This window comes from Humulus lupulus, chromosome 5 (genome assembly GCF_963169125.1).
Source record: "Humulus lupulus chromosome 5, drHumLupu1.1, whole genome shotgun sequence".
Classification (NCBI taxonomy): Eukaryota; Viridiplantae; Streptophyta; class Magnoliopsida; order Rosales; family Cannabaceae; genus Humulus; species Humulus lupulus.
Window position 1 is genome coordinate 20,767,320 of NC_084797.1, and position 17,753 is coordinate 20,785,072.

Consider the following 17,753-nt stretch of genomic DNA (forward strand, 5'->3'; position numbering starts at 1 on the left):
CAAAAAAAAGTTGAAAGAATGTATAAAAGGGGTAGTTTAACTCAGCAGTATTCGTACTATAAGCAGCCAAGACTTCAACAAACACTTTCTTATATTTAATTTTCAGCATTTAGCATAATTTTCCATTATAAGGACATGCCTTATCATATTGATATAGTGGAAATTTCCATTATAAGTTATAAATGCATATAATATATGAACAATAAATCATCAAAGACAATGCTTCCCTAACCCCTAATTTGAGACAAAAAAACAAAATTAGAAATAAAACTTAAGAAAAGAAAAAAAAAGACATGGCCAAAAAGAAAGAGATCTTTGGGGCATAAAAGACAAAAAAGAGTTAGTTCATAGTTATCAATAGATTATTTAATATATTTTTATGAAAGTGGTGAGAAGAAGAAAGTGGAGAGGACACATAATGGAAAGAAGCAACAAGAAAGAAAGATAGGTGTGGGCAGAAGAGTAGATAGAAAATTGTACGAATGGGCACTTTTAGGGAAAATTTGCAGTAATGAAAATAAAACTTACTTTAAATTTTTAATGAAAGTGTAATATCCTTCAACTTAATTGTACTTAATCTAATATTCTCAACTTAATTTAGATGCTATAGGAAAAACAGGGGCAGTGTTTATAAAGAGAAGAAAATATGCAGTTGGACATTAGAATTCTTTGTTTGCTCCATTGTTTCTCAAAAATAAATCCAAGAAAGGTGCTGACACTTGTTGTGTCGTTTTCTCAAACTTGATACCTTATTGCTAACATAGATTAGTCTATGCAAATTGAGCAAAAAAAAAAAAGCTGAGTAAATATCATATGAATATATATCTTCCTCTTCAAAGAGTTTTACTAAAGCATGTTTAAAATACAAATTTATCTTGATTACTTTTTACTCAAGCATTCTGTAACCAAGAAAAGTTTCTTGATTTGTATTATTGCTTCATTAAAATTCCAATAACTAACATATATTTTACAGGATATGTCTAACAAAACAGGAAAAAAAACATCTCTATATATCATTAGTAAAAAATAATGCATATAAACACATAAAATTCAAGCATGGTGATTGTAAACTACCATAAACAAAACCAATAAATACCCTGAACTATTAAAAAAGAAAGTAATCACTATAGATTACTTGGACAAAAGAAAGATGAAACAATTAAAAAATTATCTATTATTAAAAACAGTCAACAATATTCATAAGAACTCATTAACCTAAAAAATTATAGAGGTATGTTGACTTACAAGACCAGGGAATTTGACCTTGAGAAACCGGATTGGGGGCACTAAACCATTCTTATTGAAACTTCATCTCCTATTGGAGACTGTTAAAGACAAACCAATTATATTATGTCATAATATAGAACGATATATTAAGATACAGAATCAAAGAAAGAACCTTTAAACCATTTGGAAATTTGGGGAAAAGCACAAACTTTTAACACCAACAACTTGGGCCTTCGGAACCTGCTCAATAAAATAGATAGTTATTCTATAATTGTTACATTTCAGGATGGATGTGCTAAATATCTTTAAAATAAGAAGTTCACTAACTAGAAAAATAGGACAAGTATTAGTGACATCAATTTTAACCTAGTAAAATGCCAAATACAAGATATGTACAACAAGTATGTATTATTCCCAAAAACTAAAAGGACAATCATTTCTAATTTTCTGGTCACTTGGTGTAGTGACTGAAATATCGCATAAATACCTTGCAACCAGCTGTGATTGGTCTCAGATTTTTAAAAAACAAACAAATACCAAACCATTACAACTCCTTAATTCATACTAAAGCTACAAATAAGAAAAGAGAATACAAAGCCAAGCCCAATAACTTTGCTCTCCAACAGTGTAGAAGCCAATAATAATGGACCTAATAAGAGACAATGCATACATACCACAACCATAAATATGGTACAAATCAAAATTTATATAAAAAGAGTTCTTTTAGCAGTACGCCTGAAGTGCATTGTTCTTAATATTGGGTATAAGAGAGTCAACTAATCCAAAACTAATCAAAGAATAGACTTAAGTATTATTTAATGATGATAACATGACTTATCTACATTTCCCTAGACCCAAGTTTACAAGTCAAATAAATGTCCATATTAAGAGGAAACACAATCCAAATGAGACCTAATATTAAAAACATTTCAAGTCCAAATACAAATAAAAAGATATTTGGTGTAGTGATACCAGCAAACACAAAATGAGTTGAACACATAGATAAACTCAAAACATATAAGACAGACTAATAACAAATCCCACTCTCAAATTAATGTAATTGGAAGAAACTAAACATTTTTCATGGAACCTAATGGACAAGAACTTGATAACAAATAGTGTTGGAGAGACATGATACACAGTATAGGAGAAATACCAGTTCAGTTTCGAAATTTGGTACTTGTTCAGCAACACTCTCAATTAATTGTTATCCTGACATCAATGAGTTTCTATACTTAGCAAAAGTTTTAGATTTTGGTGCAAGAGGATTAGGTGGGCCTATCAACATCCTGCAAAACGAAAATAATAAGATTGAGTGTTTAAATCTTGGCCGAACCACATGAGAAAGCACTTCACAGGGCGATATATACACAAATGAAACCCAAACTTGATATTCATATCCAGACCTTTTTTCTACTTAAGTCATCTACCTGACTGTTTTTCTTCGAGACCCTGATCCTTTTCTTCTTGAAAATGATTTCATTTCCTTGCCAGATAATTTCAGCAGGCCCTTCTTCGTATTCCCCTTCATCACCTCTTCTTCCTCTTATCCCTACCCAAGTTCCCCACATTTCGAGCACAGGGAAATACCTTCACAATTAAAATCACAAACCAAATCGATTAAAATGGAATCATTAAACACCAAAATTTGGAATAAAAAGAAAACTACTAACAGAAAAGGTAATCCTAGGTCACCTGCAATTTACCACAAGGCAATGCCTCAATGTTCTTAGACCAAAACCATCGTTGCTGAACCAGCTGGAGCTAGCTAGTCTCACGCAGGGAAGAAGAAGGCTTGGCCGCACACAGGGAAGAGGAGAAGAAGAGCTGGCCTCCAGTGTCGTCGTTCGCCTCTGGTGTCGTGTGAAGGCTTGGGCCCGCGTGGTCGAAGCTTCGACGGCCTCTGAAGATCCCTAGCCGGTGCGTGTAGGGGAAGGTAGTGGTCGGTCTCCACAAAGACAAAGGTGAGAGAGAAAGAGTGAAGCAGAGAGGTCTGGTGGGAGAAAGAGATCCGAGAGAGAGGAGAGAGAATGATGAGGAAAAAGGAGAAAGAATTGAAGGAAATGAATTGGGTCTCAGGTCTCACAAATGAAAAAAAAAAAAAAAGCTAAGTGGTGGGATGGTGTGATTATTACCGCCCTTTTTTCATAAAGTGGCCCAATATAGTACTCTAGCATAACACTTTTTTATTAGTATTATATTCATGTGTTATGGAAATGGGTATTTGGTGTAGTGAATTGGACCTTGTTTGCATACGATGATCGTGAGGAATCGCAGGAGGTGAGCAGGGAAGAGTAGAAAGTGGAACAACAACCTCATGATGGACCCAAAATGGGTATGTTTTAAAAATTTATAACTCGCAAGCGTATGAATCATATATAAAGTATAGTGTTCGTGTAAGCACGAGATCGAACCCAAAGCAGTTGTCTAAAATAAAAAACAAAACTATTTTAAACCAAAATTAATAAATCCTAACCTAGCTCCAAAGATTGATGAGATTTAATGTCATGAACATAAAATAAAAGATTTAAAATAAAGTTATTTAAGAGAATAAAGAAAAACCAATAATGATTTGAAAATAAGTGTTAAAATGAAAGATTATTAAGATACTAGAATCCACAAAATGTAAGTTTAATAATACTTATTAGTATATTGATTCCCAAGTTTTAGTGATAGTTAAAATAAGTCAAACTATCATTTTCCAAATAGATTTATACTTTTAAGAACAAATTATTTCTAAAAAGATTGGATTTTTCTTCACTTTTCAAAAAATTATAATTTCAAAGTATTTAATGTGAATCAACCTAATGAAAAAAAAAATCAAATAACATTATTTAGAAGGCCAAACATAATATTTTTGTTCTAAGCATTGGATGTGTACAATTTAATGACACATCTTACACAAAAAATATTATGTTTTGCAAAATGAAGAACAAAGTGCAATATTATCTAACAATCCAAAATATGAGATATTAAAGATGAAAGACATATATGAAGAGGAAAAATCCATAAACTTTGTTGCATTACAAGGGAAATCAACATACAACATAAATATTATCTAGTTAAAGATGTAAGTTGTCTCATCATGATCTTAATAATCTTATGAAAAATATTAGAAGCACATAACTAGAATAGAAATTACAAAATAAATAAAATACATACTTGAAAATGCTCTTGAAAAACCCCAAAATGGAAGAGAGAATGGTATAAAAGAATATGGTACAAAAAATTAAGCCCCCTAAAATGGTCTTGAAATTCCATATTTATAGCCAAAATGAGATCATTAAAATAATCAACTTAAATTAATTAAATTGATTAAATTAATTAAATAAAGTAAATATGGTATGTAGATGTAAATTATAGGGTGTAATGATGATGTTTATGGTGAAATATGTGGAAAATTTGGGTAAAAAGTTGGCATTTTTGGACAAAGGGACAAGGGGACAAGTGATGGGCTCAAGGACAATTGGCAGCTGGTTTGGTGGGCTAGAGAGGTTGCTTCAGGTGGTTGCTGTGATGTTGGGCCTGGGGGGAAGGCTGAATGCTTCTGGTTGGTGGGCCAGGCTCGGTTGGAGGCAGGGCCACGTGGGCTGGGCTAGGTTGCTGGCATGGGAGCTTCAGGCGGATAGGCCTAGTTTGGGCCTTAGGGAGCTTCGGGCCAGGCTGGGAAAAGGAGCTGGGCGGCCCGTGCTGGCTGAATGAACAGGGAGGCGCGGCCCAGGTGGAAGCTTGCTACTTGGGCCTTAGGCTGATGGGCTTCGCCTTTCATAAATGCCAACTTTTTCCTTCATTTTTTTCTTGCTTTTCAAGAGCAAAAATGCAACAAATTTTCTACAAAAATAAACATAAATTATATTAAAACTAAATATTTTCAATAATAAAATATACAACATAAGTTCCATGAAAATATTAATTAAACTACAACATATTACAAAAATATAACTATAAATACACGAAAATCTATAAAATTAAAAAAAAAACCTAATAAATTCAAAATTACTTAAAAACTTAATAAATTACTTAAAAACTGAAAGACTAAGCAACAATTAGCATAAAAATGTGGTAAAATAACTCTATTTTGTAGAGTTATCACCTTATCAGTAGGAATGAAAACACACTAGAAGTGGAATCTAAAAGTGCAAGATCAGTAGCAAAACAATCTTCAGGTATATTAGGATGAGAAGAAGAACGAGCAGAGGCAGGACTTTCACCAAGATTAGCAACCATAGAAGAAGGAGACATAGGTTGAGAATAAGGACGCAAAGGAGAGGAATCCAAGGAGCATGAGGCTGAGAAGAAGATGTGGAACTAGACACATCAAGAAAAATAAAAGCAGGAGCAATTAAATTGCCATGAACCTTACGTTGAAGAATGGAATTGGGCTGAGGAAATAAAGAAGTGTAAGGAAACTCAGATTCATTAAAATTAACACTTTTAACTATATAGACTCGACATGAGGAATGAAGACACCTATAACCTTTGTGAAATGGACTATAGCGAAGAAAAAGACACTTGGAAGTTTTAAAATCAAACTTGTGACGATTCTAAAGACGAAGGAAAGGAAAACAAGCACACCCAAAAAAAATTTCAAATGTGTAATCTGGTTTATAGGCATAAAGACATTCAGAAGGAGACCGAAAATTTCACACAACAGTAGGAAGTCGATTGATTAAAAACACAACAGAAACAAAGGCTTCCCACTAAAATAATCAAAGGCATTTATGCTTGAGTTAGAAGAGTAAGACCAACCTTGGTAACATGCCTATGCTTACATACAATCCTCCCTTGCTGTTGATGGTATGAGGACATGGATACCAAAATAAAATTCCAAATTGTTGGAGAATAGATTGAAGCTTTCTATATTCCCTACCCCAATCAGTTTGTAAACCTTTCAAATGAGAATTAAATCATTTTTCAACAAAGGTTTTAAAAATATGAAAAATAGAGAGAGCATCTAACTTAGCTTTCATGGGATAAATCCAAATATATTTAGTAAAGTCATCAACAAAGAGAATATAGGACTATACCCTTCAGGAGAAGGATGAGAGGAAGGACCACATACATCTAAATGAACCAATTGAAGAGGATGTGTTGTTCTGAGTGTGGAATTAGCGAAATGCATTAAATGATTGTTCCCATACTGACAAGCATCACAGAAACTTAGATCAGATTTAGAACAATGAATATCAATACTTTGTAAAACTTTGGTAAGAATTACACTAGATGGGTGTCCAAGTCGATTGTGCCAAAGTGCAGCAATTCGAGATGACTGATTACAAATGTTTTGACTAGGTGAACCACAGTCAGTATTATTACACTCAATAGAATAAATACTAGGTACACAGATGGTAGCTTCCTATTAAGTGAAATAAAAGAAAAGGAAGAATTGGAAGGACCCGAAATAGGAAGACATAGTTGATAGAGACCTTGCTTAAGCGTGCCCTGCAGCAACACCTTCTTCATGACCATGTCCTTGACAAAACAAGAATGAGAAGAAAATTCAACAGTTACATCATTGTCAGCAGTAAACTGAGAAATACTAAAAAGACTCTTTTGTATATAAGGCACATGTAAAACTTTGTGTAAATGCAAAGATTTCTCATAAGGAATATGAGTATAACCAATAGTGGAGATAGAGAGATGTGAACCATTACCAACAACTAACTTGCCTTTGCCTTTTCCTTTGCCTTTGCCTTTGCCTTTGTAATCACACTTCTGAGTCAAATTGGCGGAATCTGAAATCACATGATCTGAAGCCCCATTATCCATGTACCAATTAGGATCAGTCACCGTAGAAGCAGTAGCAAGCAAAGGTTGTGGTTCAGGATGAGTAGCCTCCAAAGCAAAAACATTGTGAAACTCTCCTTGGTAACTCACATCAAACCTCATGTAGTATTTAAGAGCAACATGGCCTGGTATGATAAAAACTTGACAGATTGGGCGATTAGTAGCACCTCGATTGGAATGGTTGAAAAATCTGCCACCCCTACCATGTGAAGAGCCTTGACCACGACCGAAGGAGCCAAATGAAGGCAGATGGAAGGACTCTTTCTTAGTAGTAGCAACAAAATTGACAGTTGGATTATGCAGATCCAACACAGTAGCAGAGTTTTGTTGCTCAAGGCTCATTTCTTGGCTTTGCAACATGAATTGAACTTCCTACAAAGTTAGAGAATCTTTAGAAGTGAGATTAACAACAACAGATTCATACTCACTTCCCAATCCGCCAAGGATATACATGATGAGATCATCATCAATGAAAGGCTGACCAAAGGCCATCAAAGCATTAACCAATCATCTCATCTTCAAAATATATTTATTCGCTGGTACATAGCCCTTCTTCAACGACTGAAACATGCCACGGAGCTGAAGAATTCAAGTCTTGGATTTTTTGGGGAAGAGTTGAGACAGTACATTCCATATGTCTTGAGCAGAAAAACAGCGGGAGACGTGACCAAGCATACCTTCAGAAATTGAGTTAAGCAACCAACTCATGAGGAATTGATCAAGGCAAATCCAGTCATAAATGGATTCGGAACAATGAGATCGACAGAATGGAATCTGCCATAGTATGAGAAGGACGCACACGCGATCCATCAAGAAATCCCTCTAACTGATGTGCACGAACACTGGTAAGAACCTGAGAATGCCAGTAGAAATAATTGTTCTGATCCAAGCGAAGATTGATAGGAATAATCTGAGTCAGAATCACTTGAGTCGTAGTCTGAGTTGCACCAGAAGAAGCAGAGATCTCAACCCTAAGATCACTTCTTGAAGAAGACGCCTTTACAACTTTGAAAAACAAATGAGAAGAGAGAAAAAAAAAAATCTAAGCACTAATACTAAATGAGAAAGTTTGGAAATGAAAAATGAAACGAGCTCAATCAGAAAAAGGTGAGCTTTGTTACTCTTATTAATGTATATGTATATATATATATATATTTATACAATTACATAAGAAGCTTTTAGAAAATAGAAATTGGTTACAGACTAACTTACACATTGTAACAAACACCTACAAGCATAACAGAAACTCAATTGGATATAACAACTCACTAACTAAATCTCACCCAAAATAGTTTGATACAAATTTTATTACCATAAGCGTACAACGTTATTATAGTATAGTTTCGATTAAAAAGGATGTTGAACCCACATGGATTGATTTATTAATTCTGCTAATTACTAAACTCTTAAGACTTTAATTTTAATTAGAGAATTTGAAAATAAGAATGTTTGACAAAATAAATAAATGAATAATGTAACGCCCTAAACTCCAGGGACTGTTATGGTGTGCCTTATAAACAGTGTTAAACTCGCTAATCGAGTCATTTGGCCAAAATCGTGTAACTAAGTATGATTAGCGGTTTAGGGATTAAAAATTTTGGTTAAGATATAACGTTTCATTAGAATGTTTACGATATACATTGGGATCCCAAAAATATAATTTAAAGGTCTATTACAATAAAATATTTACAACCAGCCAATCTAAGCGGCAAAACATGGTTTAACCTTAGTTCCTCTTTCAACCCTCAGTCGTGGCGGTCGAGCAGCCACATATGTACATATCGTCACCTAAGCTCTCCAACTCACGGATGGTCCAGCTTTCTTTTTCCTTTACCTGCACCACATAGCACACGGGAGCCGAAGCCCAGCAAGAAAACTTAATATGCTCATGAACAGTAATAACATGTCATCAAATCATAAGGCACACGCCTAGCAAATATAGCCCTATTTAAGCAGGCAAATGAGTTCACGTAATGATGAATATACAACATCAACTGATGATCATAATAATCATCTCCGGCTTTTAGCCCCAAATAGAAAGGTGACAGTTGTAAAAGTCACTAAGGTGAGTTTCGTTCCCTTAATAAATAAGTGATCCTTTCACTAGCTTAAACAAGATAGGTATCTGGTGAAACAGTTACCAGCATAAACCTACCGAGTGACCACAGGGTCACTAACATGGGATTCCGCACCCTTAGCCATGTGACGATAGGGTCACCGGGGCTTTGTAGATAAGTGATCATTTCACTAGCTTAAACAAGATAGGTGTTCGATGAACTAGTCACCAATATAACCTACCGCGTGACCATAGAGTCACAACCATGGGATTCCGCTCCCTAGCCATGTGACAAACAGTCACCTAAGCCTTTGGCCCTGGCTCTAAGTAACTAGTCCTAGACTAGTCAAGCGCTTAGTATTTTCATCGACCTTCGGGTCGGTCCAGCATTAATGCTCCTAGAGTCATTCAACGCTGATATCGAATAGTTCTAATATTTTATCGGCTCTGCGTTCAAGACGCTTATGTCGGTTCTGACTCTCAGGTCAGTAATACGCGACCAGTGCTAACCCTAACTAGTCAGTGCCATACACAAGTAAGCAATGCTACCAAGCATATATCATATGTCAAATATCTGAATATGGGGCATTCAACATGCTTACTTAACAATTGCTAGCATAATTAGGATCATGCATAAACACAGAGATTCAAGCTCTGAACAATCTTATATTCAATATTCATAGCATGCACTAATCACATGTTTCTCGTGCAACACATGCATCACATTTAATCACCTAACATGCCTCAACAATAACCATGCATGTCACATTTAAACATCCAACATGCATCAAGAATAACCATGCATGTCATATACATAGGGTGCAATTTTCTTACCTTTGGTCCAAGCACAAGTTACCAATAAACAAGCCACAAGCACAATCCTGATTCCAAGCCTCTAGTGATAACCTAGTCACAACCATAAATGGTGATCCAATGAGTTTAAGTTCTAAAACCAATCTCGAAACTAAGACCTAGCCTCCGAGACATCCAATCCCACTAAACCAGGTAGTAGGAATGATCTCGACGCCTAAGGTTTGAGTTCCCAAGCTTAAAACATCATTTTGGCCATAAATACCCTTAAGCGCCGCGACCCCCAGCCAAAACAAGAACACCAGGGGCAAGCGCCGCATCGCCCTATACCTAGTGCCGCGGCCCCCAGAGCTCACAAAACCCTTCCACCTGCTTCATCGAGCTTGGGCCGCGGCGCCCAAGAAATGGGTCGCGGCCCAACCTCGGACCAACCATTTTTCCCCGATTTTAACCTTTTAAAACCTTCCAAAAGCATATCCAAACATCTCCAAACTCAAAAATCAAAGCTCACAAACATCCCCATGATCCAAAACCATCAAAACCCAAGTCTCAAATATAATAAAAACTCATCAAAACACAAAGTCCAATTCAAGCTTAAAAACTTTAAAAACTTAAAACTTAAAACTTGAATTACCTCCGATTGAGTTGTTTCCAACTAAATCCTCCGACTAATATGCTTCTAATCTTTCCTAGGATCGCTATGCCTCGATCCTCGCTTGAATCCGAGTCCTCGAACTCAAGTTTCCTTCGAAAATGCGATCGGGAGATGAAGATGGAACTTAGAGGGAGAGAGACCTTCCTGAACGTTCTTTTTATTTCTTTAAAGGTTACTTCAGGCTTAAGTAGCCTTAAACAAATCCTAACGCTCGGGGTCCCAAAAACGTCCCCGGGGGCAAAATAGTCAAAACCTCCAGAATTTCCCCCTGATCTTACTAACTCCCAATTTATCACCAAATATTTATTCCCATTACCCAATAACCCGGTAATGCTCTAAATACCCCTTGACTCACTCCAAGTCAAGAATACATCCCGTTATGACTTTCCCACTAGCTTACCTCCTAGGATCGTCTCGTGCTGAGTAACCCTGGCATAACCAAATAATAATAAAGCACCACACACATATCACATATATGCCCGAAATGGCCAAAATATGAAAATCACCCAATTACTTAGAAATGGGTTCACATGCATATTTAATACACCTAAACATGCATATTATCATTTAATAACACAATAAATCAATTATGGCCCTCCCGGCCTCCTAATCAAGGCTCTAAACCTTATTAGGAAATTTGGGGCATTACAAATAAAATAAGAACGATGAACAAATTGAAAATCAAAGAATGTAAACCTAGAATATTGATTTTCCTATTTCAAATTACGAATTTAAGCTTCTCAATTATCCCAATATATTCCTCTAATTTGTAATTTCAAGAACCCTAATTTAAATCATATACCTTTCTCAAGTGTAAATGAAATTATTCTTAATTAATCAACAAGTTATCTTTATTCAATATTAATTAAACAAGAATTCATTAAGCAATATGGTTGTAACGTCCCAAATTACCTAATAAGGCTTAGAGCCTTGATTAGGGGGCCAGGATGACAAATTATGGAAATTATGTGATATATATGTGTGTCATTATATGATTATGTGAGTTATATTATAATATGACTTGATATGCATGTTTAGGTGTATTAAATATGCATGTGGGCTCATTTCTAATTAAAAGGGCAATTTTCATAATTTGGCTTGTTATGGGTATATTTGACATATATATGATATATGTGTGGGTCCACATCATTATGTGGATATATATTTGGGTTACTCGACATGAGACGATCCTAGCGAGCATAGTAACGGTTTAGTCACAACGGGGTCAATTACCCAGCTCGAAGCGAGCTTAGGGGTAATTTGGTAATTTAGTACATTACTAGGTTTGGGTAATAGGGAAATTATTTGGTAATTATTTGAGGATATTGGAAGTAACGAGAATTATGAGGCGTTGATTTTGATTAACGGTGTTTGTGGCAAATGACAAAACTACCCTTGAAGGGCTTTGAGGGAGAGATTTGGCCCTAAGGGCATTTAGGTCATTTGTGCCTAATTAGATGCATAAACCATAGGTTTCTTCAGCTGAGGGAAACCTCAAAAACAGAGTTTATTCAAAACAGAGCAGCTTCTCTTCCTTCTACACATTTCTCTCTTTCTCTTTAAGTTCTTTGGGTGGAGCCTTGGAGTTCTTGAAATTTTGGAAGCTTGGTACTAGGAATTGGTATAGCAACAACATAAGGTCGTTCATAGCATCCAAGGTAATGACTTTAACCTTTGATTCCCTGACTTTTCTAGTGGTGTTCTTGAGTTCCAAAAAACTCAAGTATTGATTTTGAGTTTTTGGTGGGATTTGGATCAACTAAAAACTTGGGTTTTGTTAAGGTTGGTGTATTGATGAGGTTTTGGGGTTAAATTGTGAGTTTGGATGGTGTTTAGATGATTCTAACTCAGGGGAAAATGCAAGGGAAGAACAAGAAGGTTCAAGGTTGTGAGGATAGTGCCCCAACGCTAGGCAGGGGAAAAACAGGGGTGACTCTCTGACTTAGATGGCGTCCCTGCACTATTTTCAGCGCCCCTGCGCTAGTCCAATTTTAGCAAAGCCCATTTTTAGGGCTTGGGAGAACTTTGGGGGCTCGGGGGATGGTACCACCAAACCGTTGGGTGGGATTGGAAGTCTCGAGAGCACGGGAGTGGTCCCGGAGTTTATTTTTAAGGATTGAATCTTATGAGATTATTATTTATGGTTGTGACTAGGTTACTGCTTGGGCTCAAGACAGGATCGTGCTCAAGGGTCGTTCATATTTAGTTGGTGCTTGGACCAAAGGTAAGAAAACTGTACCCGGTATGTGACGCATGTGATTATGGCTTGGGCCGAATTGTTAAACAGGAATGTGAATAGGGCATGGACGCCTAAGAATGTGCATGATTATAATTATGCTTGCAATTGTTGATTAAGCATGTTGAATGCTTTATATTTGGATATTTGACATATGATATATGCCTGTTTGCAGTATCTTATTGAGAAAGGCTTGACTTATTAGTCAAGGATGACAATAGCGTTGAGCGCTGGTTGTAAAGCATTGACTTATTAGTCAACGACACCAATAGCGATGAACGTTGGTCGTAAAGCATTGACTTATTAGTCAAGGATGGCAATAGTGTTGAGTGCTGGTCGTAAAGCATTGACTTATCAGTCAAGGACGGCAATAAGGATGAGCGCTGGTCGTGCCATTGACTTATCAGTCAAGGGCGGAAATAGCACGCTGAGCACTGGTGATATGGTTATGCTTAACTAGGAGCGCATCATACGCTTGGTCGACCTATTGGTCGAGGAAAACTCAGCGCCAGATACACTGGGCCAGCTCCAAGGCTAGTTGATAGGGCAATCGGAACCGAGGTGACTTATTAGTCCCATATCCTAGACTAGGGCTGGGCCCCAGACACTTGTTTTTAATTGTTAGCTTATTCAGTTCTCTGTAATCAATACACATCCTCAGAGAACAATCCTTCTTTTTCACAAACAGAACTGGCGCACCCCAAGGTGAGAAACTAAGTCAGATAAAATCCAAATCTAACAGCTCTTGCAACTGTACTTTCAACTCAGCTGGGGTCATTCTGTAAGGTGCTCTAGACACTGGCTCCGTCCCTGGTGCCAGTTCTATCACGAACTCTATCTCTCTGTGTGGTGGCAACCCTGGAAAATCTTCTGGAAACACATCTAGGAATTCACAAACTAATCTGGTCTCTTATGGTCTCGCTGGCACGACCTGAGTGGTGTCAACCACACTGGCTAAGAATCTAATGCATCCTCCTTGCAATAGATCTCTAGCCCTCAAAACAGAAATCATAGGTATGCGAGGTTCATGCACAATACTAACAAACATAAAAGGATCCTCACCTTCAGGCTCAAAGGTGACCATCTTCCTTCTGCCATCAATGGTTGCCCCATACTTCACTAACCAATCCATACCCAAAATCATGTCGAAGTCAGTCATAACCAACTCTATCAAATCCACTGACAACTCTCTGCCCTCCACTATCACTGGCAAAGATCTAACCCATCTCCTGGATACCACTAATTCCCCAAAGGGTAACAAAGTTCCAAACCCCATAGCATAAAAATCACAGACAGTCTATCAATAATACTACTAGCAACAAAAGAATGTGTACCACCAGAATCAATCAAAACATTATAAGGGGTTCCAACACTAAGAATCTGACCTGTAACTACTGAGGGAGAAGCCTCAGCTTCTGCTTGTGTTAATGCGAACACTCGAGCTGGGGCCGAGCTGTCCGCTTTTCTGGGTTCTTCCATTCTTGCCTTAGGGAAATCTTTCTTAAAATGATCCACTGCTCCACACAAAAAGCAGGCCTTTGCCCTACATTCTCCCAAATGACGCCTCTACATCTAGGGCATTTAGGACGAGTCTTCCAGGCTTCACTACCACCTGGACGACCCATTGAAACACCATGGGGCCACCTATCAGAACCTGGAACTGGGAAGGTGTCAGGAACCTTCCTCTTCTGATCACTAGGGTCTCCACCTCTACTTGAACCCACAAAAGGAGAACCTGCTCTCCTAAACTCCTTTCTGGCTGCACTATCTCGCCAGATCTTGTTCTCTGTACTCTCAGCTGTGAATGCCTTCTCGACCACCTGTGCATAGGTAGTAACCCCTGCCACAGTGGTGATACGAACATCCCGGGCTAATCTAGGTTGTAGCCCCTGTAGAAATCTTGTAACGCCCTGGTTACCCCAGAACAGTTACGGTGATCGGTGAACCAGAATTTTGTCCCGCTACCCGAGTCCTTTGGTTAAAAACGTGCTGTAAGTGTTATTAACAGGCTAAGGTGGAAAAACAACAAAAAGGAAATGATATATTTTATTAAGTACATAAAACTTTTCATGGACCCATCAAAACATTTACAAGTTATTTACAACTCAAAATGGTCACTACTGTTTCAAATTTACAAACCCGCCGACCTAAGCGGCAAAATGGGGTAAACCCCCTAGTTCCTCTGAGAACTCCTTGGCCATGGTGGTCAAGCGGCCGCATATGTAGACATCACCACCTAAGCTCTCCACTCAAGGCTGGGTGAGCTTTTCTTTCCCTTTACCTGCACCACATAGCACCCATGAGCCAAGGCCCAGCAAGAAAACACAGTATTGCATATAAACATTATCAATTGATTATCATTATAATCACACAGAGCTTATAGCTCTTAAACAGATGAGTGAATATCACTTAAGGTTCTGGTAAACCATAATGAGTGACTGACAAGCAAGTCACTAATTTAAACAAATGAGTGACTGCTCGGTAAGTCACTAGCTTAAACAGTTGAGTGACTACTGGGTAAGTCACTATCTTAAACAGATGAGAGACTGATGGGTAAGTCTCTAACTTAACAGATGAGTGACTGATGGGTAAGTCACACAAGTGCTTTTAGTTTTCATCGAACTTGAGGTCGGCCCGGCATTACCGCTCTTCTAAGTCATCTAATGCAGATGTCGATTAGATCTAATCTTTATTGGCTTGCGTTGAACATGCTAAGGCCGTCCTGACTTATAAGTCAGCACTGTGTGACCAGTGCCCAATACCACTGCCGAACTTGACTAATAAGTCTCAGCTTCACAGTTGATACTGACACCTTTGCCAAATCTGACTAATTAGCCAGTACCATGCACAAGTGAGCAAGATTTGCCAAGCATTTAACAATCAATTCATGTCCACATTTACACAATCAGCATGCCTCAAGAATAACCATGCATGTCACATATGAGGTGCAGTTTTCTTACCTCTGGTTCGAGCGAGAAATAATATAAGAACGACCCTTGAGAACCATCAACCTTTAGATTCCTTAGCGGTTACCTAATCATAACCAATTATAAAACATTAATAAAATAAATCGATGAATGGTTCACAATCTAAACCACACTCCCAGGATCAATCCTTCACTCTCGGGATTCTCAAACTACTCAAAAGGGGTAAAGGAACCAACCCCCGAGCCTTAAAAACCATCCCGAGCACTAAAAACAACATTCCCTGAAAATGACCTAGCGCCTAGGCATTGCCCACCAGCGCTGGGGCGCTGCCCTAGAAACAGAGAGGGCCATTCTCTGCCCTGCATAGCGCTGGAGCGCTAGGACTGGCGCTAGGGCGCCAACTTCAGACCAGCAACTCCTCTGATTTTCCCTCCATGCGATTCTCCTTGAAACCAACCTTCCAAACCAATCCCAAACCTTACCAAAATATCCAATTCAACCCCTAAACCTCATCTACATCACCCCCTCACCAAAACCCAATCAATCTTACACAAAAACTCCCATTGATTCCAACTATCCACATCAAAATCTATAGGCTGAAAACTAAAAGAAAAACAGAGCAATACTTGGAATTCATGGACAATTTCTTACCTCCAGCTGGTTTTGAATCCTCCTTAGTAGATGAACTAAGTCTATAACCTCCAAGCTTTGATTTCCTAACTTGATTCTTCAATTTGGGACCAAAAACTTCAAAGGGAGATAGAGGGAAGATGATGTACGTGAAGAGGAAACTTTGCTCTGTTTTTGTTCTATATGTTTCTACAGCCAACCTAAACCATGTATATCCTAAGCCAAATGACCCTAATTCCCCTAGGTCATTTAAAGCTTCTAAAGTCTCCTCAAGGGTAAAATCGTCATCTTTCACTTATTTCGTTAATCATAATTAACGCTCTCCAATTCCCGCTATTCTCGATATCCTCAAATACCAATAATTCATATCTCGTTACCCTTTTATTCCCGGCAACGCTCTAATCATTAAAACATCCCGAGACTCACCCCGAGCCTCAATCTTAATCCCATTATGACTAAACCGCTACTTAATATTCAAAGATCAACTCATGTCGAATAGCTTGAACAAATCCACATTATAATGTGGCCTCAACAATATATCACCGACATGCATAAAAATATACAATTATGCCCTCAACGGGCCAAATTACCAAAATACCCCTGTCATGAAATGTGGACCCACATGCATGCATTTAACATCACATTATAATATAATTCACATAAACATGCATATATTCATTTAATGGCATAATTAAACAGTTATGGCCCTCCCCGCCTACTAATCCAGCCATTAAACTGCATTAGGGAATTCGGGGCATTACAAATCTCTCCCTCCTGGTCCCATCAGTGGGCACCAGTTCCATGGAAAACTTTGCCAACCGATCAAACTTCAGGGCATACTCAGTCACTGAAAAACACCCCTGAAGCAACCTGATGAACTCTTCAGCTTTTGCCGTCCTGATGGCATCATTATAATATTTCTCATTGAACAGAGTCTGAAACTATTCCCAACTCAGGGCATTGACGTTTCTGGTCTGGGATATAACATCCCACCAAATTCAGGCATCCTCCTGAAACATATAAGTGGCACAGGCCACCCTCTCATTACCAGTCACCCTCATGAAGTCCAGGATGGTGGTAATCATTCTCATCCACTGCTTAGCTTTAGCAGGATCTACACTGCCTTTAAAAACTAGAGGTTGCTGCTTTTTGAACCTTTCATAGAGAGGCTCCATTTATTACCAACTTCTGGCAGCTGCTGGCACCGTTACAGGAACGTGCCTCAGATACACTGGCCACTACAGGAGCTTGTTGTTGTCTCAGGAGGCGGAGTTCTTCTCCCTGTCTCAACATTGTAGCCTGCAAATCATTAAATAACTGCTGCCAGTTTACAGGAGCTGGCTATGGAATCTGTCCCTGGTCATTCTCTTGACCCTGATTATTATTATTCTGGCCTTGATCACTCTGGCCAGCTGATGTATTTGT

General features: G+C 38.0%; 1 non-coding gene across 1 annotated transcript; it reads right to left on the reverse strand.

Annotated features, from left to right (window-relative positions):
• Positions 1–7,350: 7,350 nt before the first annotated feature.
• On the reverse strand, positions 7,351–7,491 carry LOC133780808 (small nucleolar RNA Z247). The gene has a single exon (XR_009869624.1). It is a non-coding gene; the product is annotated as a small nucleolar RNA Z247 (small nucleolar RNA).
• Between the last annotated feature and the right edge of the window lie 10,262 nt (positions 7,492–17,753).